Source organism: Protopterus annectens, chromosome 8.part0 (assembly GCF_019279795.1).
Source record: "Protopterus annectens isolate FY-2018-M chromosome 8.part0, PAN1.0, whole genome shotgun sequence".
Taxonomy (NCBI): domain Eukaryota; kingdom Metazoa; phylum Chordata; order Ceratodontiformes; family Protopteridae; genus Protopterus; species Protopterus annectens.
In genome coordinates this window covers 555693955-555720445 of record NC_056741.1, presented here as the reverse complement: position 1 = coordinate 555720445, position 26491 = coordinate 555693955, and the positions used below count along the sequence as shown (strand labels likewise).

General features: G+C 40.1%; 1 long non-coding RNA gene across 1 annotated transcript in view; it reads left to right on the top strand.

Moving 5' to 3' along the window:
- The window catches only part of LOC122808923, an 89290-nt gene extending 64745 nt beyond the window's left edge, over positions 1-24545 (top strand). The window contains exon 2 of the long non-coding RNA XR_006365843.1: positions 22571-24545. This is a non-coding gene — a long non-coding RNA (uncharacterized LOC122808923). The remainder of the gene's footprint in view (positions 1-22570) is intronic.
- The last annotated feature ends 1946 nt before the right edge of the window (positions 24546-26491 follow it).

Here is a 26491-nt window from a genome sequence, read left to right as displayed (position 1 = left end):
TCTACTTCCACGCTAAGAGTACAGTTGGCGGCCATATCAAACTTCCATATTGGTGAGGAAGGTTCTCCCATTATGTCTCACAGACTTTGTAAGGCCTTTATGAAAGGAACCTTCCATCTTAGACCGCCTGTCAGAAAACCTTTCTTTCCATGGAGCCTGAATTTGCTGCTGTCACAACTCATGTTGCCACCTTTTGAACCTGCTTCGTCATGTCTCTTAAAGTTCTTATCGTGGAAGACACTGTTTCTCGTCGCCGTGACCTCAGCTCGTAGAGTCTGAGCTGCAGGCATTATCGGTCAGACCACCTTACTTGATATTCCATCCAGACAGGGTCTCTTTGCGTACAAATCCATCTTTCGTCCCAAAAGTATGCTCAGTTACGAATATTAACCAGTCTATAGAACTCCCTACCTTTTTCAAAAACCATACTAACAAACTGGAGTATATGTTGCACAAATTGGATGTTCACAGGCAATTAAGATTTTATTTGGATAGGACCAAAGCTTACAGGAAAACGGATCAGCTCTTCGTCGCATTTGCAGACAATAAAAAGGGCATGGCAATTACTAAACGTACACTATCTAAATGGCTTGCTGACTGTATAACATTTGTATACTCTAAATCAAAGCAATCCTTACCCACCAAACCTAAGGCCCATTCCACCAGATCCGTTTCCACTTCCTTAGCTCATGCGGCTCGTTTGCCTTTTGACACTATTTGTGCAGCAGCCACGTGGTCTAAACCACATACTTTCATCACTCATTATCGAGTGGACAAGGTCCCCAAGGATAGGACATCATTTGGTTCCACTGTGATTAGGAACGTTCTTCCATGAGTCACTCGGGGTTACGGAGCTAGGGACGCTACCCGTGTGTAAGAACAAATGGCGAGATTGAACACTCTTACATAAAGAAGTTATGTCCTTACCATAACGTTCCATGAAGAGTGTTCATCTCGCCTTTGTTCTTACATTCCCTCCCTTTCCCCCCCACATGTTTGGAAGAACTGGTAGGATTAGAGTCTGATCGACGTGTCTTGACCCCTTCTGGGGTATATGGTCCCGTGTGTCATGGGATATATGCTTAGACCATTAGTTATTGCTATGGTGAGAGAGTGTCTCTGAATGGCTGAAGAGAGTGTATACTTCTAGCACCGCAGGTGTTGGATCCTTTGGTCTGGTTTGTTTGCAAACTAGATCTGAGTAATGGCAGGGCGGATTATGGGATATGGGCTGGTCTCGAGCTTCAGAGCTTTGCAATTCGGCCGACTCGGAGCCGAGGATCGGCTCCGAACCCGTGTGTAAGAACAAAGGTGAGATGAGCACTCTACATGGAACGTTATGGTAAGGACATAACTTCTTTTTAATTACCCTTTGAACCTGCTGCTTCAGCAGAGCTAAAAGATGCCCCTCCTAGAAGACTGCTTTTCTCATAGCTATCACCTCATCCAGAAGGGTTTCAGAACTTCAGACACTGATGGCCATTGAGCCCTTCATCATCTTCCATGCAGACAAGGTCTCCCTGAGGACTAATTCCTCCTTTATGCCCAAGGTGGTATCTAATTTAACTCTCAACCAGGCCATACATCTACCCACCTTCTTTCCTAACCCTCAAAACAAAGGGAAAGAAGTCTGCACTCACTAGACATGCACAGACAGCTCAGATACTCTCTGCAACATACTAAACCTTTCAGGAAAACAGACCAACTACTTGTCAGCTTTGCCCCAGGGGCAGAGGAGAAGCCCATTTCCAAACAAACATTTTCCAAATGGATATCACACTATATCCATTGCTACTACAGTTTGCATGGGACCCCCATAAGTCTATTCCAACCCATTCCACTAGGGCAGCCTCCACTTCCACAGCATTCCTCAGAGGAGTTCCCATCAGGGAAATCCTGGAAGCTGCCACCTGGACTTCTGTCCATACCTTTACCAAGCATTACCACCTACCTCTGTTTTCGAAGGCTGTGGCAGGGTTTGCCTCTGCAGTTCAACAGGGCATGCTGACCCATTCCTAGGTCTCTTACTAATCCGACCATCCCTCTCCTCAGCTTTGGGGTATCCTCCCACAGGTTATGACTGCAACAGTGAAACAAGAAGAACATAGTACAGTTGTGTACACTTACCATAAATGTAGATGTTCGAGGGTATTCACTGCTACAGTCCTGGTTTCCCCCCTCCCCCTCTTCTTTCTTTAGGGAGACATACATTTCTTAACGGTGGCTTTTAGCCACCAGGACCACTTTACCATATTTACTTGGGCCTCTGACTGGTTAGGGCAAGAAAAACTGATGTAATGGCGTCTGCTCCTTTCCTCTATAGCACTGACGACCTGACATCGGACAGCAAGCGACAGCAGCCAACACAGAAAAACATTGACTCTGATATTCGGGCTGGCCGAGGGCTACCACAGCAGGGATAACCCACAGGTGATGGCTGCAACAGTGAATACCATAGAACATCTGCATTTATGGTACTTGTGCACAACTGTACTTTCTAGAGTTTATGATGGCAGCTAGTTCAGTGAAGAAAGTTGTCAAGACTTCATGGGTCAGACATGTAGACCCTGCATCAAGGAGCATAGCATCCAAAATCTATCTTTCCATGCCAATCAATCTTTCCCGTACTCCACCCATATGAGAGGAATGTGGTGTACTGAATTTCCATTCACGTTCTCTGCTGTTCAAGTGCTTTTCAACTCGAATTGTATCAGTCTGTAGCTCCTTACATCCTCTGACAAAGTTGGTTCCTTAGTCTGATCTAAGTAGCTTCACTGGACCTCTAATGGAGAAGAAGCTTCTGAGAGCATTGATAAAGCATGATGTACTCATAGATTCTAACACTTAAGTGTGCACAGCACGTATACTCAAGCATGTAAACATTATCGCTCATTGTTTGTTGTTAGCTTAGCCACCTCTAGTCTTCCTTGCCACTACTGTCCAAGGTCCAAAGACGTCAAGCCCAACATGGGTGAAAGTTGGTACTGTGCTTAATCATTCGGCGGGTAACTCTGCCATAAATCATTGTTGTTGTTTTCTTCTTAGTTTTTGACACTTGACACACTTGTATTGAATGGTGGCAATCACTCTTCTTGCTACAGTGATCCACAGTCTTGCAGCTCTGATGGCACCTTCAGTGTAGTGTCTTCCTTGGTGGCTGACTTGCTCATGGCAATATCGGATAAGTAGGGTAGCTACATGGTCTTTGATTGGTATAATTAGAGGGTTCTGCTCCTCCTCTTTTAACCTTAATATATTCAAACAACCACAAACTCTGATCATGCCATGACCCATCTATGACTGGGTTCAACCTGTAGAGTAGACTGTTCTGAGAGACCTGTCCTTTACCTTTCAGACACTTGAACTCTTCTGAGAAGACTTCCTGTTGTACACAATGTATGATGAGCAACTTTATCTTTTCAGTTTCAAACACACTAGATGATTTCTTGCATGTATGCCATCCATGACAACTCAGCATCTGGTTGGACTTACAGAAGCTCTGAGCGATATGCGCCAACAATGCTGTGGCTCGTGCAATTCTTATCCAGGAAGAAAAGTGTTCAAATCGCCTTGTCCCGAAGTTAGAGTTTAAACATAATTCAGAGATCAGTGAAGTATCCTCTTAGGAAATCTCAGAATCACTGGTTGGATCAATGAGTTCAAACATAGAGTCACTGTCAAATGTTAGAGAAGACTGAGACAACAGGAGCTTTGATCCCGAACACCAGTGGGAATCTGTAAGCTTGGCAGCTGGTATTGACCAGGTGGCAAGATCCACAGGATTCAGCTCAAATGGAACATAATGCCACTGTTCAGGTTTGCTTGATTTTCTTATATGTTCCACTCTGTTGGCTACATACACACAGAATCTTCTAATGGTGTTATGTGTATGTTCCAAAATGACGTTACTGTTTATATAGAATTCAATGGTATCAATATCCATATCCATCTCAGCTTGCAAGACGTCTGCAATTTCTATAGCTAAAGTCACCCTACACAGCTCAGGTCTAGGGATGGTGTGTGCAGCCCTTGGAGCCAGCTTAGCCCTTCCTAACACAAAGCCTACTCTAGATTGTCTAAAAGGATCAGTTACCTTAAGGTAGGTAACTGCTGCGATAGCTTCTGTGAATGTTGTAGAAAATATGAATCTCCTTTCTTCTATCATCAACGAGGGAGCTAGAAGAGTAAGAGCATTAAATGTGAAGCTGTTCCAAGGCTTTAAGGGATTCTTTCCACTTCTTCCATCTTGGCTGTAAGCCTGTTGGCAATGGGCATCCCAGTCTATAACATTTTCATTGAGTTGTCTAAGTATAAATTTTTTTTGTACGGTGACCGGTGTTACAAAGCCTAAAGGGTCATAAAGGCTATTTACAACTGAAAGAAACCCATGCTTGGTGAATGGCTTTTCTGTAGTTGAGACTTGGAAGTTGATTGTATCTGAATTCACATTCTAATGTAGACCAAGGCTTCTTTGTGTGAGCAGCAAGTCCTTGGCTAGGTCCAGATACTTCAAGTCCAATGCATGGTCTTTAGGATCAAAAGCCTTCATGACCTCACTGTTGTTAGATACAATCTTGTGAAGTATTAAGTTAGCCTTTGACAAAAGCTGTTGGGTTCTTTTCCACAAATCAGTGGCTTCCTTGGCTTTTGGCAAGGACTGAGACCATCAGTCCACATAAAGTAACTGCGAACTCCTGGATGCACCACCACGGTGATAGAATAAAAAGAAAACAAAAGAACCACTTTATTTATAAAACTGTTTAAAAACAAGCTTGGCAAAATTATCAGCAAAGACAGGAGCCTATAGACATGATAAGCACTTTCATTCCGCCAGTAATATAGCTAAGATGGTGACAGGCATCCATTCTTAGCCAGTGGTTAGTCTTCTCTTCTTAAGAATGGGTTTCGGCGGAAACATGATTGGTTTGTAGAGAGATGTTTCCAGAAAAAGAGGTTGCCTATTGGCTGTTTCTAGTTTAATTCACAAATGGAGCCTTAGGGAGTTACGATCTGAAGAAGGCTATTGCGAAAGCGCTTATCGTGTATATAGGCTACCGTCTTTGCTAATAATTTTGCCAAGCTTGTTTTTAAACAGTTTTAAAATTAAAGTGGTTCTTTTGTTTTGTTTTTTATTCTGTCACCATGGCATCCAGGAGTTCTCAGTTATTTGGTTGTTTTTATACAGAGCACCTTTGGCAGTTTCGAGTCTAATTTTTTTGCTATCAATCAACATAAACGTCTCTTTCTATGAATTGTCAGGTGTCAGAAACAAACTTTTTTTCAACTTCCTTAGCTGTTCTTAGTCTGTATGTTGCTACTGCTGGAGATGGGCCATTAGCAAAGGCATGAACCTCACCCGGTACTCTGTGATGTCTTCATTGAGTTGATTGTTGCGATGCCACAGAAATTAGAGATAATGTCTGTGATCTTATTGAACAACGAAGCAGTGAAACATATGCTGAATATCAGCCATAACTGCAACAGGTTCCTTCCTGAACCGCACTAGCACTCCAGTGAGGAAGTTGGTCAAATTAGGACATGCAAGAAAAACATTATTTAGAGAGAGACCTTTGAACTGTGTGCTTGAATCGAAGACAGCTCTGATCTGTCCTGGCTTCCGCAAGTGGTAGATTTCAAAGGATGGAAGGTACCAGCACTCTTCACCTTTCTTCAGTGGTGGCGTGGGTTCTGCTTGATTAATGTGCAATGTCTTCTGTATGAATGTCACAAAGTGCTCTCTCATATCAAGTTTGTTTTTCAGTGTCTTCTTGAGTGAGATAAATCTAGACACAGCTTGATCCCGGTTGTTTGGAAGAATAGCTCTTGGACTGCAGAAGGGTAGAGGAGCTATCCAACTATTGGAACTGTCCTTAACAAATCCATTGTCCATCAACTTAGTGAGCTCCTTGTCTCCAGTAGAGGGAGCTACCTTATTGTCATTGCAGGTAGTCTGAAAGATTGTGTCACCGAGGTCATCATGAGGTATGGTCATACAACAGATGTTCTCCTTCGTGTTGCAGCACAGCCTTAAGCTTGAATCAGGCTCGCACCTCATGTGGTAGTGATAAGCACATCATTTTGCATATTAAACATGTCTGTTTTCGAATAGGTTCATCTTGCAGGAATTCACATAGTAGGATCTTTGTGTATTGCATAAGTAGACATCACCACTTGCTACGCAGCCCAAATCGAGTTTCTGGGCATAAGGAGCATCACTGGGACCATTGCACTGTTGATGCACTTTGTGAACTCTTGGGATGTCCCTGCCCAAAAGGATTAAGATTTTGGCACTCTTGTCAAGAGGTAGAATGCAGTCAGCTGTGCTCTTGAGATGGGATTGGTAACTTGCAGCTTCTGGATTGGGAATCTCTTACCTGTTGTCTGGCAGTTGATCACATTCAGTAAGCATGGGAAGAGGAAACTGTGTGTTTTCATAGATAAACGCTGTCATAAATCCATTTGCTGTTCTTCCTGAAGTCTTCATTTGACCGGCACATGTTCACAGTGTGTAAGAGTGGGATTCACCTTTAATGTTGAAGAGGTAAAAAAATTCTGGGCTTGCTAGAGATCATTTGCTTTCGTCATCTAAAATAGCATACATTCTTGTTACCTTTTCTGGTTGTCCTGCAGGGAAACCCTTGACAAGACAAAGTCCATCTCCATATACCTCAGTGCACGTGGAGAACACAGAAGTAATCTGCTGCTCAGCACTCTCCCTGCCATGACTCGGTGTGGGTTTAGAGTCACTAGTGTGTCAAACCACCTGTTTGGATGAACCTGGGTGGTATGCTGTCATGTGCTTGTCACTATTACATTCTAGACACTTAACAGTTTTACAGTGTCTAGGGATATGTTCAGAAAACACACAGTACCTATAGCAGCTATCATGGTCTTTCAGGAATGCCTTACATTCTTTAAAGGGTTTCTCCTTAAATGTGAGACACCCTCTTAAAGGATGTCACTTGTGAGTGGGACACAGGAGATTAGGATTACCAGATCTCTCTTCGTTACTGGCAGTTGATGTAATGGGTGACATTCCAGTTTTCTTGACAGAGACAGCCCTTCTCAGATCCTTGTACTTGTTGCTTTGGGTTTCACACGTTGCAGGCATTATTGCGATAGAGTTACTTGACTTTAAAAATGAGAAACTTGGGTTATTCTTGGCTCTGGCCACCTTCCTAATAAATTCACAGAAAAAAAGAGAAAGGTAGAAAACTGACCCGATGCAGTAGCTTGTACTCTGAATCTACCATAGTCCACTTCTCTTGAAGATGATAAGCCAGTTTTGACGCAATTGAAATCATGCCATGAGCGGTATCGAAGTAGCTGAGTCCTGGGGAGGTGTGGATCTAGTGTTGCTCTTTCCACTTCAAGGAGAAGGTCAGTTCTTGAAGCTTGTGATTATCTTTACCAGACAGTCTTGGGAAGTCATGAAGTTTCTTAAACAAGACAAGTTAAAAAGATTCAGGGCTTCCAGAGACTTGCTCAGGTCACTCTCAAACAAGGTTAAGTCCTATTGCTGGTACCTCAGTATTGGCAGATTTGAGGCTCTGAGCCTATTCTGAAGATTGAGGCCCAAGCCACTTGATTAGCAGATCAAGCTCTCCCATAGGCTCACTGTCCAGATTCTTGATTACTGCTTTGAATGTAGTTCTCCAGCTTCTGTAATTTTCATAAAACCTGACGAGTCCAGTGCTAAGAAGCTCACGGCGAACCATGTATTTGCAAAGGAAGTCATATCAGTCTTTTCACCTTTTATGTCAGCAGGTTGTCCTGGTACTTCAGTGTTGGAAACAGTTGCTGATGTACTGTTAGATTGAGGGAGCAAGTGGTGTAGTGGATGGATTCAATCCAACCAAGGGTTTTGAATCTTCTTGTTCTTGCAAGATGTGTTGGCAGTAAAGGCTGCTTTGAGGGAAGTGCAGTAGTCATCCCAGGAGGTTTTATGGTGCCTTTATGACCTTCAGGAAGCTGAGAAATGTACTGGCTGGATAATTCTCTCGTCTGATCTTTACCCTTGAAAGGTATGACATCTTCTGTCTGTTGCACTTGGAGAACTGTATGCAGTGTCTGTAACTAAAGATATGTTTGCATTTCTAGTGCTGTGATCTAGGACAACCTGTAAAGTCCAGCTCTTATGAAGCTGTTAGAATGGGATGAGGAACTTCTTGCACTTCCTCCTTGGCGGCTTGCTCCAGGATTCTTAATTTTGCTATGACTGCCACTTCCTCTTTCTTTCTGGAAGACTTCTAACTGGGCTTCTGCTTCTGCTTGCCTGCGAGCGGTGTCACTTTTCTAGTCAGGATACAGTAGACGAGTCTTCATGGGTTCTGTTCAAGCAGCTTTATTATATACAAACACATCATGATAGAAGTTTACTGGCTTTAACTTAGGTAACTTGTATACAAACTAGCTATTGCATTCATATATGCTCACTCCCTGGCTGTACTTTCAAAATGGCACTGAGTATAGCACTTGCCTGCTATTTATATGTGCACGTTCAGTCCTTGATATGCTTCTTAATGATACAGCACATACAATCTGTTCTACATCCTCCCTCTTTGAGAAATAAATCATGCAATGCTATGAATCTCATTTGGCATGCAGATAATACAAATTATTCTTTGTCATGCATTTATACAGAACTAGGTGCATACATACAGTTATGTCCATGTCGCCGTGTATTTCACACTGGGTCTGGAAATATGACTAAATCGTGTGACATAAAACTGAGAATTAGATTTAGCAAATGGAGCTGTCTGTATTGAATGTTCAACCTTGGGAATATCTGGAACATCCTTAGGAATGGAAGTAGAGGTTAAGACATGCTCTGGGACGGGAACATTGTCTGACTTGCTCTGAGATCTAGAGTCTGTATCACAGGAACAATGCTGAGATAACTATTCTGGTACAGGAAGAAGATGTTTGCTATTTCTCCTGTACTCCACATCCTCAGATTTTACAAAGTAGGAGCTCGGCTTGGTACATATACCTGTAACTTCACCAATCCGGTTGAAACCTTTTGCCATTTGTATCCTCACTGTCTCTCCTCCTTTCAACGGACGAAGAAATCTCCTGGAATTATCATAGCTGGACTTATGGATAGAACACATTGAATAATTGAGCTTTGATGGTTCTGTTGTTCTTAGCTTTAGGCCTCAATAAACTGGAATTAATAGGTAGCGTTGTTCTGGTTTACCTGGATAGGAGTCTGAGCAGGCGAGCCAAGCATATTGTCACTGGGTATGTTTCTGAGATTAAGTAAAGTCAAAAAGACATTGGTATTGGACCTATCAAGTAATTGCTTTGCACTCTGCCCTGCACGGTCAGCTAGTCCATTTGGCTGTGGATATTCAGGACTGCTAGTAACATGTACAATGTCCCATTCTCTTGCACATTTCTGAAATAACTGACTAGTAAATTGAGTACCTTTGTCAGAAATAACTTTGTGTGGACTACCATGGACAGAGAAATGATGTTTCAACTTAGTAATAACAGTAGTGGATGTTAGATTAGGTAGTAGATCGATCTCAAACCAGTTCAAATAAGAGTCTACTAATACTAAGTAATGCTGATTGTTCCACTCGAATATATCAGTGTCTACTGTTGACCAAGGTAGTTCAGGAACTTGACTTAGCTGAAGTGGTTCTCTTTGTTATTACTATTCATACTGAACAAGAAGAAAGTACTTTATCAATGTCTTTCAGTAATGAATGCCAAAATACTAGTTCTCTCGCCCTCCTCTTAGTAGATGCAGAACCTGGGTGACCACATTGCAAAATCTGGATATATTCATGTTGTAAGGAAGCAGGAACAACAGTTTTAGGACCTTTGAAAATAATGCCATCTTCCATCAACATCTCACATCTGTAAGGAAAATAGGTGTGCACTTCAGGTGGGACACTAGATTGCTTTGACGGCCATCCAGCATTAATGTAGTGGTTGAGCTTTTGCAAAATTGGATCAATCTTTGTATGATCTCTCAGCTCATCAAATCTATTGGTAGAGAAATTATGCACTGCCATTATGTCAAAGTCAAAATTTTTTGTGTCAAGCTGTTCGTTGTATTTCTGGGTGATCTGGATAAGTTATCAGCCAGATAAAGAAGTTTACCTTTTATATAGACCATTCTGAAGTTGTACTTTTGCAGTTTGAGCATCATTCTTTATAATTTCGCTGGAGATGAATGCATAGGCTTCTTTAGAATAGTAACTAGAAGTTGGTGATCAGTTTCAATCTGAATAGTTAGACCATAGATGTAATCATGAAACTTTGAACATGCAAATACTATTGCCAAAAGTTCCTTCTCAATTTGAGCATATTGTGTCTCCGTTTGGGTAAGTGTTCTAGATGCATAGGCTACTGGTCTGCTTGAACAATAACTGTGCCAAGACCAAATTTTGAAACATCACAGGAAAGAGTGACTGGTTTATTGGCATCATAGAATCTTAATGTAGGTGGGGTGGCAGTTTTCTTCTTAAGGTCTTCAAATGCCTTCTTGTGCTATTCCAACCAAGTCTGGTATATGAACTTGCCTAAATAGTTGACCATGCCTAGGAAACGCTGTATTGAGCTTGAATATTATCTTGTGCTGACATCTCAAGAATAGCTGCTTGCTTGCTTGGTCGGGTCTGGTCTCAAGCCATGGTGGTAAATAAATGACCTGCGTATGTAACTTCTGGTAGTCTGAATTTACACTTCAGAGGATTGAACTTTAATTCACATACTCTGTCTAGAACTCTGTTTAGGTTTCTGTCATACTCTGCTTCACCATTGCCTCCAACCAATAAATCATCTACTATTATGGCACAAGGGTAACCTGAAAATATTTGCTCCATTGCACACTGGAAGACTTCACATGCAGAATTTATTTCAAATGACATCCTTAGGAATCTGTATCTGCCAAATGGGGTACTGAAAGTAGTCCATAATGAGGATTTGCAGTCAAGCATCACTTGCCAAAATGAACTTTTTGCATCCAAGACAGAAAAAACAGTGGCATTCTGTATCAGAGCTGTGACTTCTTCGACCGTATGCATTGGATGATGCAGTCTCTTCATTGCTTTGTTCAGATCTCTTGGGTCAATACATATTCTGATTTTGTCTGAGCCTTTTTTGTGAGCTGCTACCATTGATGACACCCATTCAGTTGGTTCTGTAACTGGACAAATTACACCTTGCTGTACCATTTTAGCCAACTGAGCTTTGACTTTATCCTGCATAGCTATCAGAACTTTTCTTGCTGGTCTGACTACGCGATTGACCTCTAGGTCTAACTTCATGGAATACACAACTGAAAGTTTGCCCAACTGGTCATCGAAAACATTAGCATACTCTGAAAAAATTACTTCAGAAAAATTGGAACTAGGATATGCACCTATATGATGAACTTCTTTGCTAAAAGAAAGCAGATTCATTCTCAAACTGTCTCCGAGACCCAATAATGACTGCAGAGGTCTTTGAACTACCTAGAATAACAAGCTGTAATAGTTCTTAGCCAAATAACATGAAAGCATCACTGAGCCTTTGGTTTGAATTTCTTCACCTCCATAAGCAGCAAGTTTTGCAGTACCGGCTACATTGAGTTGCTCATTGGTTCTCACTTTAGCAAATGTGTCTGCTGATATAACATTACACTTTGAACCAGTGTCTACTTTAAACTTGGTGGATTTACCATTGATCTGGACAGTACAAAACACTTCACTCTTTGCCAACAAATGCACTGCACCAGCTGTTTCACCAATTACTGATACACCATCTACATAGGAAGTAGACTGCTGTAATTCTACTTGATCAGTTTGCTTTTTTGAGTGACCCTTTATAACTGTGTGGGGTTTACTTGATTTGCGCAATTTTTGAAAATGGTTCCAATTTTTACACTTGTGACATTGCTGATCAAATGCTAAGCATTTCTTTCTTTTAAACTCATGATTGGCACCACAATTCCAACAGTTAACAATAAAGCTGGACTTGGGTTTTACTGAGTCGTGTTTGTACTGCACTGAGCATGCTCCTTTCTTAGAACTTACTGGAAAACTACATGGTTTCCCTGGTAAACCAGCAGGGGCTGTGGCCGCTATGTGCTTAGGCCTACTTCTGTTTGCCGCATGTTGCATGCTATCTACATTTGCTCTGCTGCTTGTTGAAACCATGCTCTTGTCACTTGCAAGCACACTTGTGTGTTTTTCTGTAACTTCATGGATTTGACAAATCTCTGTGGATTTACTCAACGTTAAATCACTGTCACGAAGCAAAATCTTTGTCACAGCAGCACTAATAATATCACACATACAAGCCTGTCTTTTATTAACTCGTTTTTAAGTCACCAAACTGACACATCTTAGCCTTGTTTCTCAGGTTAGTAATATAAGCAGCAAAAGTTTCCCCTGGTTTCTGATCTCTTGTGTAAAACAAATCCCTCTGTAATGTAATATTTGTCTGAGGGTTACACATTTCCCTGAATTTGCCCTTCAAGCACTCAGTGTCTTCCCTTGATTAAGCCCATACAACAATATGACAATTTTCACTTTCTCTCTCATGTACTGCTGATGCATACACAAATGAACGCTCTCTTTCACTGGCCTCTGACCCAACTAGGTTTAGCAAAATGAATGCCTTGATGAGTGCATCTTTGTCTGAATAAGCTGGTTGTATAAAAATGTTGTACTCTTGCTCAAATATTCTCTAGTTTTCTGCAATCTTCTGATCAAATACATATGGTAATGCAAAAATACACTTCCACAATCCAAAAATTTATAAAAGCAATATTTAAACTCTGTTTCTACTCTTGTTTCTTTGTAGAGATTCCTCGAGTTAAAAGGTGGAGAAATATGCTACGGATGCATCTGGGTATTGTGCAAAGGGCTATCAAGAGTTACATATTCACATTGTATTGTGTTACAACGTGGAACAAAATAAATCGAAAGTCGGGCATCGCTTTCGCGTAATTTAGTCTAAGCGTGGTTTAATCAAAATTTAAGGCAACTGGGTGTAGCAAGTTAAAACAGTTAATTGATAAAAACTGAATTTTAACGTGACTACACAAGAAGCAGGCTAGCTAGGTCAGCGTTAAATAATGTCATACGTAGACAGTTTACCTCCTACAAACTTATGCAGAAAGTTTTCCCGTGCAACTCTTGAAAGCACAATATTCAGTATTAGACATATTAAATAACCCCTCGTTATTCTACTGACCATGTGAGTTAATATGGTCAGTAGAATAATGAGGGGTTATTTAATATGTCTAATACTGAATATTGTGCTTTCAAGAGTTGCACGGGAAAACTTTCTGCATAAGTTTGTAGGAGGTAAAACTGTCTAACACGTCATATGACATTATTTAACGTTGACCGTACGCTACCTAGCTAGCCTGCTTCTTGTGTAGTCGCGTTAAAATTCAGTTTTTATCAATTAACTGTTTTAACTTGCTACACCCAGTTGCCTTAAATTTTGATTAAGCCACGCTTAGACTAAATTACGTGAAAGCGATGCCCGACTGTCGATTTATTTTGTTCCACGTTGTAACACAATACAATGTGAATATGTAACTCTTGATAGCCCTTTGCACAATACCCAGATGCATCCGTAGCATATTTCTCCACCTTTTAACTCGAGAAATCTCTACAAAAAAACAAGAGTAGAAACAAAGTTTAAATATTGCTTTTATACATTTTTGGATTGTGGAAGTGTATTTTTCGCATACCAGTGAGTTGTGGAAGTTTACTTTGGATATATTACGTGACATTTGGTATTCCTGCCATGTTCACCTCCTCCTTATACATTTTTATCCTTCATATTTATTATTGGTTGTTTCGGAGGAGTGGTTTACTCTGCTACAGAGACATATGGTAATGGCTTCCAAAATCTGTCTGCCATATTAACACATACCAGTGCAGGGTTTTGCAAATATGCACGAGCACAGACACATATGCCAGAAATATATGCCAGTATTCGTAACTTTGCCCAGTAGCACAACAAGCCTCTGAACTGAACTTTATGAAATAAGTTTCTTGGTCACTGTAATACTCTTGAAATTACTGTACTGCAAGAAATCACCTCTTATCAGTATAAGGAACATTTCAAATAACTGCACAATGCGAATGAAGTGGGCGAAAGAAGCTCAGAGTCAGAAACATTTCGAAGTAATTGCACTTTGCGAATAAACAGTACACAGCACACTGAAATTTCCCCAAAATGGCGGTACCTTGCTAGATAATGCTTTACAGTGCAAGAAAAACTCTGCAATGGCGGCACTTTGCGAATAGACACACCCGGCACAAGAAACTTTTCGAAATGGCTATACTTTGTACGTCACAAAATAGTTGCACTTTGCACACATTTTAAACTCTTCAGAATACATGCACAGTAATAAGCACACACTATAAGCACTTTTACACACTTTGAGATACTTTGAAAACTTTAGTTATGCCCTTGATACATACAATATGAAGTCGTAGTTATGCCAAAACATGCAGTCACCTTGCTTTATTTACACTTAATGTGCCATTTTTTTGCCCATATTATATTCATTTTGCTCGTTTAATCCCTTTTCATGCTCACTTTACTTTTCTTTTGCTCATTTTACTCAACATGCCTGTTTTGCCTCAGACACACTTGTTTTTCTTTAAACATACTCATTTTGCTTTTCTGATAGTTTCATCAAATATCTTAATCTTAAACATTTCCCTTAGTTGTGTGCCTCCTGCTTGTTTAATAATGCGGTTTGTGCCCTTGTAATGCTACATTTTATCTTTTTTATAAAATAAGCTGTTTGTGCAAGTTTTCATTACCTTTGGTTCTTTTTTGGCTCTTTCCTATGCTCGTGTCTCTTAGTTTATTTTCACTATCATCTCTGCACCTCGTGGTTCTGAATATCAATCTCTGGAATCCCAGTTCTGACACCATGTCGCTCTTCTAGTCAGGATACAACAGAAGAGTCTTTGTGGGTTCAGTTCAAGCAGCTTTATTATATGCAAACACATCACAGTAGACGTTTACTGACTTTAACTTAAGTAACTTATATATAAACTATCTTTTGCATTCATATGTGCTCACTCCCTGGCTGCACTCTCAAAATGGCACTGAGTATAGCACTTGCCTGCTACTTATATGTGCACATTCAGTCTTTGATATGCTTCTTAAAGATAGAGCATGTACACACTGTTCTACAAGCAGCTTCTGCGTGTGCCTATGCAGCTTGAGCTGCTTCTTTCTTAATGCAGTAAGCTTGGGCCTTAGCTGCCTCTGCCTCAGTTCGGGCCCTAATCAATTGACTGCTTAAGGATTATCTCTGGGAAAGGGATCACACTGACCTGGATAATTGCTGTCTTCTGGAAGAAGTAGAAGGGCAGGATGCAGTTTCCTGCAATTGTGAAATTCTGACATTTAGCCTAGATGTAGCTTGTAAGAATATGAGCTGTCTCTGTTGATCAGTAATGGTAAAGTTTGTCAGTTCTTGCAATGCTTCTTCCATGCGGGTACTTGACAAGAAGGAAAACTATTTTCAGCTAGTCTTTTGTAATTCCTGTAAGTATTTTTGAGTCTTGTGAGTGCATCACTGAGTTGCAGTGCATTATTGTCTGCCTCATAAGCGATTGATGTGCAGTCATTTCTTCCCTTTGAGCTTCATAAGCTTCCATGCATTTCACAGATGGCTTGGCCTTGCGTCTGGAGGTTTGCTGTTCTCCCTGAATATCAATGTCTTGTGTAACAGCAGTTAGTGATTCATCACTTTTCTGTGGTGAGTCCATTTCTGCCAAATTCTTAGGGGTTTTGGTGAAATATATGCAGTAATGCTATTTAGACTATATGAGTTTTGGCAGCTAAACAGTTAACAAAAAATGGTACTTGCGTATTATCGCAACGAGATTTTGCGACATGGTATACTTTCTTCTCTTTTACTAAGACAATTAAGGGTTAAAATTTTAGACTTTGCGGGTAGCGTGCTTTAAAGACGTCAAGCAGTGAATTCAGCGAGCAGCTCAGTCTTCAGATATTCGTCTCAAGTCTGCACTCCTGCTTTCTGCTGTTGTAAATGACAAATCGGAATGGTAAGTTAACTTCAGTTCTCCACAGCATCTCAACACTTTCACTCTGAAACAGAAAACAACACTGAAATCCTCCTTGACGGGATAGCGGTGTGTAAGACTGATGTTAACCTACCATTCAGAGTGCTTTACAGCAGCAGAAAGCAGGACTCCAGACTGGAGGCTAATAATCTGAAGACTGAGCTGCTTGGTCCGCCAAAAAGAAAAATGGAAAAGCCACATTGGTGTTAAACGGATGTCAAAGATACTATTAGGAAGGTACCATACATTTTGTACATTTTCACAAAATGCCTTAAGAAGGAACTTGACTTTCCAGATCCTGTTTAAAACACACAGAGGATCACAGTCGCCCTGAATCTGTGGTCAGTGTAATAGAGCACATGGTTCTACGTGCTGTCTTTAAAAAGAAATGCATGCATGAAGAAATATTTGTCCCTCTCGCAGTTGGCTGCCAAAGTCCGGCTTCCTTTTCTTCTTCCTGCTCATGTTTAACTGGCAAAACCTATCAGTAGGAGTCAACAGACACCTTACTCAAACATTCACTCCTTTCAAGAAAACATTAGGAGTTAGACAGTGTTACAAATCTGGTTGCGATAATACATAAGTACCAAAAAAACAGCTTGTAGAAACTTCACAGTCATTTATTTGTAAACATGCTCTGAAACTGCAGGGGGAAGTTCTGGAAGTTTCCAGAATTAACACAGGCAGTGCTGCTGCTATATAATACTTGAATGCAGACAAGTCCCTATTTTGAAGTGAACTTTTATAATTCACAAATAGGCACAAGAGATTACAGTCTTGTAATATCAGGAAATATTCTTGGCTGCAGACAGATTCCTAACTTCACAATGTAATCTGACACTTCTGCAAGGAATATAACTTAATAGCAGTCACACAACATTTGGATACACTTGGGTTGATGTTTCTCTATCTGATGATCCTCTCACAGCAGAGTATCTTTTATACTCACAGTTTCCAGAAGGCAGAGGGGCCTGAAAGGCAATCTGGTTTGATATCAGTGTAAGAGATCTTGCAGGTGCTTTCTAGTCAACTTCAGTGTAGCAAGGCTAACCATTTTTTACTATTCTGGCACCAGTGTCAAATTATGCAAAAGTTACCCGTCCAAAGACCCAGTCTGTGCAGATGGCTTATCTCCTTGCTGATTGACAAAGACGACAGATAGCTTACTTGCCAAAATGCTGCTTTGTCATTCCAGTGATTCCTTTTAATCCAGTTTAGAAATTCACAGGAAACAACGGGTTTAGGAGGTAAAAACTGGTAATATCTGCAGTCCCAACTAGCCTAGGCTGAAGGCACTGTAAGACAGGATGAGAAATCACATGCAGACAGAGAAAGGTTGGTGGACAGTACTATTTAAGAAGAGCAGGGAGGCAGGAACATACCAAATACAAAGGAAAACAGGCTGTAATAACAGCACACACACACACACACACACACACACACACACACACAGCACAAGGACCATCTTCTTGTTGACAGACCTAGATTTGGTCCAGCAAGAAGGCCTTTCTTCCACAGGACAAGGTTTCTTTCTCCTTGCATTACCTCATGAACCTACTCAGCAAGCAGACTGTTACTGCATTGCAATTTTTGAGGGTCATGGGATATGTGGATTCTTGCATCCTTATGGTGCCTTTGGCAAAACTGCACTTGAGTTAACTACAGTTGTTTTGGAAACGTGCTAATCACAACACCTGCACTTCACAGAAACAGTGATTCCTTGCCTACCTTGCCTGAAAAAGCAAATTCTGTGCGAGAGGAGAGTATCAAAGCCAAACCAGGGACCCCTTTCCAATTCCTAGAGACTGTTCAGACCTTAACTGCAGACAAGCTCGGACCTGGTGTTGGAGCACAACTGGAACAATTCAGGGTCCAAGCGACTAGAGAGAGGCCTCTAACAGCACAACACATCTTTATAAAGGATGTCAGTTATTCTGGCATTAAAAGCATTACAACAAGATTGGTTCTGATAGCAAGAAATATACTTACAGAAAACACCACAGTGATGAGGAACTCATTCCTACAACCTGTGCAGATTAACAGTGGAACTATGGCTAGTGGTCCAGTGATTAAGACAAGCTTCCATAACTTCATATACACCAGGTCAAGCTAGCCTTCTAGCAGGCAGTCTGAGCAGATCACTTCTAGTTTCCAGTGAATGAACACTGAAACATGAAGATTTCCTAGCCCTGACATGCAGAAATGGTGTACCAGAAATTAACCTTTTTGGACCCCCACAGAACAGGCAAATCAGAAAGTTCTGTTCAAGTACCACCCCCACCCGCAATGGGTTTGGAGAACAGACACAATTTCATTTAACTGGGCAGATCTCTTTGTCTGTGCCTTTTCTTCACTGCCCCTTTATTGTCAGGTCAGACAGACAAAAAAAATTATGCTGATGGCTCCTTACTGTCCTTCCCTCTTCCTAACAGTGATGGGAAATTATGACACTCCCCCTTCTCATGGATCCCCAAACTCAGAACAAGGGGTCTGTCATCCATCCCAACCTGAAAACACTTAACTGTCATCCTGGATGATTAGCTATGGATTCTGTCCAGACAATTCTTTTCTGAGGATGTGCTGTCTGTTCTGAAAAAAGCCATAAACCCAAATACCAAGAATTCATATGTGGCTAAATGAAAAACTTTGTCTGGTGCAAGACTAATAGCATTTTACCAACAGAAGCTACTTTGAAGCAGACAAGGACTGTCTTATTCTAGTGTAAAAATTCACTCTTCAGTTATGTTTGCTTGTCTTCCTGTCTCCTCCCTCGTATGCGTACCTCCATATGAAACAATTCGTAAAAGGGGTCTTGCTTTTTAGACTACACAGAAGTGAACTTCTGGAAGTCCCAAGACTCAGTACTGCCACATTAATGTACTCAAGTATCTGCAGTTATGTTAAGCCATCTGCAAAACCGTATTTTTTTTTCTGACAATCTTTCAGTCAGAAGAGCGGTTATTACAGATGCCTAAATCTGCACCTATCCCTCCTGTATTCCCTACTTTACAGAATGTTTTCCCATTGTATCCAGTATTCCTGATTATCAGCCTCCTGCTCCCAAGAGTTCTGTTTATAAAAAAAAGTGGAAACGAGGTGCAAAAATGAAAAGAAATCTCCAAAAATTGAAAACCGCCCTTCCACTCAGCACAATTATTTGCCCTTTCAGTCTCTCCCTTCCTTCCTCCTTCCCACCCTAGCAACTCTTCCATGTCCCTGACACTTCATTTTCCCTTTTGGCATGAAAAAATCTCATGCAGTTGAGTTTTAAAAGTAATCAGACAAATAGTGTTACCAGTTGGAATCCCGTCCTCATTTTCAGGAGATTCCCTCTTGAACAGGAAACTGGATTTGTCTTTTTCCTACCATTCTGCACAACATACTGTTTCATGAAGCCCTAGAACACAGTGCCTGTATTGCCTGTTTCAGAAATGTTTTCTCATTGCATCTTAGATATTTCTTGTTGCCAAGCCAGAAGGGCCCTTGAGGCCAATGCTGCATTTTTCTTTTCTTAACCTTTTTGTCAAGGTTCCAAAATTCAAGATGATATAACTTCAGTATTTTGCCTATCTTATTCCTCATTCAGCTTTCATGGTAAAGCTGGATCTGAAGGATGCCTATCACTACATTCCTATTGCCAGGCATTTCAGGCTTTTTTAAAGATTTGCTGTGTCTGGTTTATATTGTCAGTTCTCTGTTTTACCCTTTGGATTCTCCATGGCACTAATGGTATTCACAGAATGCCTAGCTCCAGCCATTGCTTATTGTAGACTCCAAGTCATTCACATGTTTCCATATTTAGATGATTTTTATGTTTGCAGACTCTCTTTCCATCTCTCAGGAATCTCTAGCAACTGTTCAGGAACATCTACTCAGTTTGGTGTTTCAAATCATTTTGCAAAGTCTTCCTTCATCCCAAATCACATAATGGTTTTCCCAGGATGTTTGTTAGACTCAACCTTGGGAAGAGTCTTTCTTCCTCTAGGCAAAGTAGAGATGTATGGCCATTCTTTCTGAGTTTCTCCAGCCTAAATCAAGCATCAACAAGGGAGTTTTTTAGGATTCTAAGGTATATGGTATCAGTTATTATCATGCTGTCCCCTACAACAGCTACACCCTTTGATTTTTCAGATTCCAGTTCTGGGATTTGTAAAGAGGGAGATCAGATGGAGGGTAGACCATATAATGTGTAGCCCATGTATTCCTTTTTCCCTTCCGAAAACCCTCCAGTCAGTCACCACGTATGCTACAAATCTTGGGGACTGGTTTCAAAATGGGTAAAAGTGCAGTCTCTGTGGAATCCTGTAGATAAACAGAAGCGCATAAATGTCATGGCGATGTTTGCTGTTATTGCTTTAAAGGCCTTGAATCATCTCTTCTTCCCAGAACATGTGCAAGTATACATAAACAACACTACAGTGATACGGTACATACACAAACAGGGGGACCAGATCCTACCCTCTTTGCAGACTGGTTATGATGTCTGGGAAGTTTCAGTTCAGCTCAGTCTGTCTCTTCTGGCTTAATACATTCTATCAGAACATAACTTTATTGCAGACAAGCTCAGCTGGACCAGGATAGACTCTCACTCATGGAAACTTCATCCTGGGGACTTCCAAGAATTGACCTGACTCTGTGGAACACCTAGGACTCCTTGCATCCAGGTCCGGAAGGCAGAGCTTTTCTCATTTGCATGGATGGAAATGTTCATGTATACCTTTCTACTCTTTCCACTGATTACCAAGGTTCTTCTAAAGATCCACAAGGACTCTTCAAAAATTACGGTGGTGATTCCATTCTGGCTAAGGCAACAGTGATTGTCCCTTCTTTTCAATTTGGCCCACAACAGTTAACATAAGCTTCCCTGCAGACCAGATTTATTCACACAAGACTGCGAGTTTTATTCATCCCAGTTTGGAAACTCTTCAAATAGTGGCCTGAATGATGGAATTTTGATACCTTTTCAGGCACTTTTTTCTGAGAACATGCAACAAGTACTAAAGGAGGCAAGGAAGCCTGTTATTGTAAGATCACATATGTGCAAGTGGAAGAGATTTTCTAGTTGGTGCTAGTCAAAAAAAGTACACTTCTCAGGCCCGATTACCTCAGTTTTTTAATTTGTGTGAGTTAACTGTCCACTTGTTTGTCATACTCTTCTAGCAAAGTACATTGTTTGCCATTACTGCTTGTATTTCCTTCGTTCCCCCTTTCTAACAAATGTTTTTGAAAAGGGTCTTAAATACTCGTGCACCTAGGAAACAGGTGGTTCCTCCTTGGGATCTCAGTCATGTCCTTGAGATGCTTACTATGATTCCACTTGAACTAGCTGATGAGGTTGATTTGAGGTTCTTACCATGGAATACTGTTTTACTTATCACTCTGACATCAGCTCGGTAAGTATCTTGAGTTACAAGCAGTTATGTTGAATCAGCCATACCTCATTTTTCAGAAGGGACTGGGCTTCATTGAGAATGCACCCTACCTTTATGCCTAAAGTCATCTCAAGACTTTACTTTAAGCCAGACTGTTAATCTCCCAATCTTTTCTTTCCTGAACCAAAGAACAAGGAAAACAGGATTTTTCATTCTCTGGATGTACACAGGCAGCTCAGATTCTAACCTAAATAAAACTTGACCTTTCAGGAAAGCTGACCAGCTATTTGCCTCCTATGAAGGTAAGAGGAAAGGACAACTAGTGACAAAGTTGACCTTTTCTAGATGGTTGTCTCATGCTGTTAGTTTTGGTTGTACTGGACATAATGAGCTACTTCTAGGCAGAGTTGCAGCTTATTCATCAAGTGCATTAGCGTCTTCTTTCTGGAAACCGGAGGACTCTAAATGTGTTCTAGAGGCAGCAACTTGGTCCTCTGTACGTAGCTTTACAAATCACTGCAAACTAAATTCTTTTTCTAGGTCCAGAGCAGGCTTTGTCAGGACCATTCTACAGGGGCTCCTTATTGGATTCCTCCATCTCTTTCTACTTCTGATTAAACTGTGGTAATCTACCCAAGTAAATTAGGCTCTTGCAACAGTGATCCATGTACTGAACATTGTACAGTTGTGCAAGTAAACTTGCCATAATATAGTAGATGTTCTAATGGATCACTGTTGCAGTAACAGTTCCTCATTTCTGCCCTCTTTGTCTTGCTGCTGATTCCTATTATGTTGACAGGAAATGCTTGTTTTCACCCTTTTGTATATATTTATAGTTCAGTTTGTGTCCTGGCACAAGTATTCAGGGCCCTTGCCTCTTTCCTAGGCAGAAATTCTCTGAAGCATTTTGGTGCTCTAAAACTGCCTTTTATATGGGCACCTGGTAGAACATCCAAAGCTCTGTAGCAGCAGGGTGATTCAATAGCATATCTGCTGTTGCAAACATACTTACACAGCACTACTTTCTTTTAAGATATGTTCTGATAACTGTATTGATTTGCCTTAAGAATAAACATTTTGTATATCCGGTTTAAAGTATGCTTTTCTAATATATTTTTATACTCTCTTTAGCATGATATGGTATGTCACATGCTCTCACCATCTCCAAATGAACGTCCTGAAGCTGTAGAAATCATGGAAGAATCATTTTTTGAAGAACTGGGACTCTCTGGAAAAACAGTTGTAAGACAAAGATCACGGACTTTAAGCTCATCTGGATTTAAGCACTTCAGACATCCAAGTAGTTAATATTGTTTTTTCTGATTTTGTGCCTTTGGTATTCCAAAGCAGAGGTGGTCAATAATGGATTTTTCTGTTCTGTCATTTGCACTACTTTTCCTTTCAGTAGTGGATCAAAATAGGCACTGTTAATAGCCTTCATTCATGCACTCCCTGAAGAGACCAACAATAATACCAAGGTGTTACTTTTGCCTCGTACCTTGGTGTGCCAAATGCAGATTCTGATTCAAATGATTACCAAGAACGTAGCATCCTGAGGCTTTCTGCACAATTCTTAAATGGAATTTTCATCAGAAACCTATTTTAATGTGGGAAGTATCAAGGCTAGATGTGATTTTGTACTTTAAACAGAATTTGCTTTACTGACTTAGATGAATATTTTTTTTAGATTGACATGATGTGATCTACTGAGTTATCTTTTCAGGGGATCTGCTTTCACGGCAACAGAATTGTCTTTTTTGCCATTATTGCATTTATTGTACTTGACTTGCAATACATTGTCTGTACTACAGAAAGTAGAAATGTTCTATATGTAAATACTGTAATTTTGTGTTGTAGTCTGTCTTCGTGTATTTTTTTTTTTTTTTACTGATATGGAGGTATTGTGGAATTTAATGTGTGCCTGATAATGCTATTCAAAATCCATCACACTGATGATAAAAAAGCTAAGAGATTTTTGAAATCTCACACTGATAGAAAAATAGTCTTATTTACCAAGAATAACAGGTAAAACAGTAGGGCAGTTAAGGTGTGTTAACATTCTGCCATGCTGTTTTCCTGTTTTAGTTTTATTTTGGTGATATCATTAAGTTGGTCAAGCATTCAGAACACACGCAGTTCTTTTTTTCCCAGTAATCATTCAACAGCATTGACTGTTTGGTGTGTTTTTCATTGTGCTGCTGATTCAAGGAGGGATACGATCATGATTTGCCAAAACACAAGCAGAATATTTCAGTTTCTGTATGTATTCCTAGTGCATTTTACTCTTTAGTAGATTTTTCCTGACTTTTCTCATTGACTGTATGCAGTTTTATTTTGATATGGTTTATTGTCTGTTATTCTGCAGTCTTTTCTCAAATTCTACTGTAATAGTATGTTAAGACAGCTGGTTTAGTGAAGGAACGTTAATATGGTAGTAATCTGCTGGTAGAGACCTGCTGTTTTGCCAAGAGTCATTTCATTTAATATAGCCGTTGTTTTACTTTTTTAAAAAAATAATTCTAGGTTAAAATAGCAACACTTGGAAGTTTTTCTTTTAATTTCATTAGACTGTATTGGGTACACTGAGTTATAAAAGCACACAAATCACTATGTGTTACTAATGTGTTAAGTGAGCAGGCCCTGACTGTTACTTTAATGAAGTACCCCAAATGTGATCTTCTGTGTAGACTAGTTAGTATAAAAATGTTTCTTGTGCAGAATGAACAACTACTGTTGTTAATCTTAGCTGAATGTGTGTAATATGGGACAAAGGATTTTGTAGGGTACAGCATGAAAAGAAGTAGCAGTCAAGAAGAGAAGAATGCACTAGATTTTAAAATGGACACACTGCATGGTGTGTTTGGCACATACTGAGCTGACTGAATTAAAAAAATGTCTGCTGTTTTATAAATGTTTTAACATTTAGACTGTTCATTTTTGTTGAAAAGTACTTATTTTTTGTAAATATTTTTTATTTATGCATACATATATAAACAATCCATTTGGGTTGGTGGCTTACAGAATGCACATTGACTGTGTAGTGCATTAAGCTATTTTGACTTCTTACAAGTCTAAATGATTTAATAAAAAATATTTTTACAAGGTGTTCTTGTGTTTTGTATGACTGCCTTTCTTATACATATTTTTTTGTATATTTCTCATGTTAACATTGAAGTATTTTGATTTTTTTTTATTATTATTATTATTCAGAAGTTTGGGGGCACTGTGTAAGTTAGTTTTCGTGTGCCAGAGCATTAAAATTCACACATTTCCTTTAGACTGCAAAGAAGGTGTAGAAGAAGCGAATTTGTAGAACTTTTGGCATAGGATCTTGTAAAATGAAGTCCATACAGGATGAGTGGAGCAGACCACCAGGACCTTGTATTTATAGATCAGTTGGCATGGCATTTACCTGTAGCCATTGAGCACTGTTTGCGCTGTTTTGACACCTTGATTAAAAACTTCTGCATTTCTTTATAAGCTTATTAATGACACTTTTCAGGAATGATAAAACCACTTCATTTGTAACCTTGCATTAATAATTAGAGCAAATGCAGAATTAAATGTGATGGCAAAGCAGTCTCTCAGAGAATATACATGTGGGTGCATATGTTCACATTTGTCCTCCATCTTATTTTATTGTCATTGTGGAGACTGTGGCATTGTTTAGGGCAAAGAAAGCCAATAATTGGCTTATGGCAGTGTTAATTTAGAGCTGAAGATGATCTTCACAAATGCTTTTGTATTCACTCAAGCTGTAATTTGAAGTTTATAATTTGCAGCAACCCTTGGACACAAAGTATAACTAACTGTGCAGAGAATAAGTTAAACTTTTTTTCACAGTGATAGGATACTTTTCAGAGTCATCTTCCTAATCCATCCATCACCCCTTTTTCCCATTTTTATACATTGGGTCGAGGTGTCACTTAACAGTGACAATCATCTAATAGCCAAGGTTCACAGCCAGGTGGCTAGCCCTGCCACGGCTGTTCTGTACAATCATTATGTACATCTCTATAACTATAGGGCAGATTCATTAAGCTGTATGTTAATTGCTTTTGAAGCTGTGCTTAATGCATGGTATGTTGTAGTTATTGAAGAGGCTTGTTGGCTGCCTCTGCATATTGACTGTGTATGTAGAGTGACATCTTATTTAATTTGTATGCCAAGGTAGAGCACTAATCCAAATGGACTTCAGGCTCAGACCAAGGTAAAAAAATGATACATAAGTTTACTGAACAGAGAACAGTGTATGGATTACTGTACAGAGGGAGTACATGAAAAAAAAACATAAATTGTAACATTGCAGTTATAGTATATGTAAAGGCTAGATTGTATGTACCGTTTAGGTTTGGGTGTTTGCAAGTATAGAAGCATTTGCTGTATTTCAGGAGTATTAGTGCGACTGCAAATTCCATTTAATTTTTCTGCATAGAATAATATAGCCTGAGAATATTTTTTTGTGTTTTAGAACTGCCAAAATTGCACATTCTTAATATTCCACAGTGCAACTAACATCGGGCAAATCTGCAATGCAAATTGTGGCCTGCTGCAGATCACCCTCCATGACCCAGGACCACCACTCCACTTTTCTGGAGACACTGGAAAACATGAAGGTCCTACCAAACACCCTGATATTGGGTGATTTCAATTACTCTACCATTCACTGGGAAAACTACTCGAGTACAAACTCCCAGGCCCAGCGCTTCCTGGAATTCATCAACTCAAACGCCCTGGATCAGCTGGTAAACTCCCCTACCAGAGGTGAAAACATATTGGACCTGGTCATCACCAACATTGGGCGTCAGGCATTCCACACTGGAGGTCAACCCGTCACTGGTTATATCAGACCATAAACTAATCACTCTGGATGTCAACACCCCACCACCACCACCAACTAAGGAAACCAAAGTAAAAAACTTTTCTAAAGCAAACTTCACCTTACTTAAGACAGAGGTGGTAAGTTTCACAGCCCCCATGCTAAAGCATAATGCTGCCCAAGATGCAGAAACCTTTACAAATGCACTCTATGAGCACCTACAAGGATACATG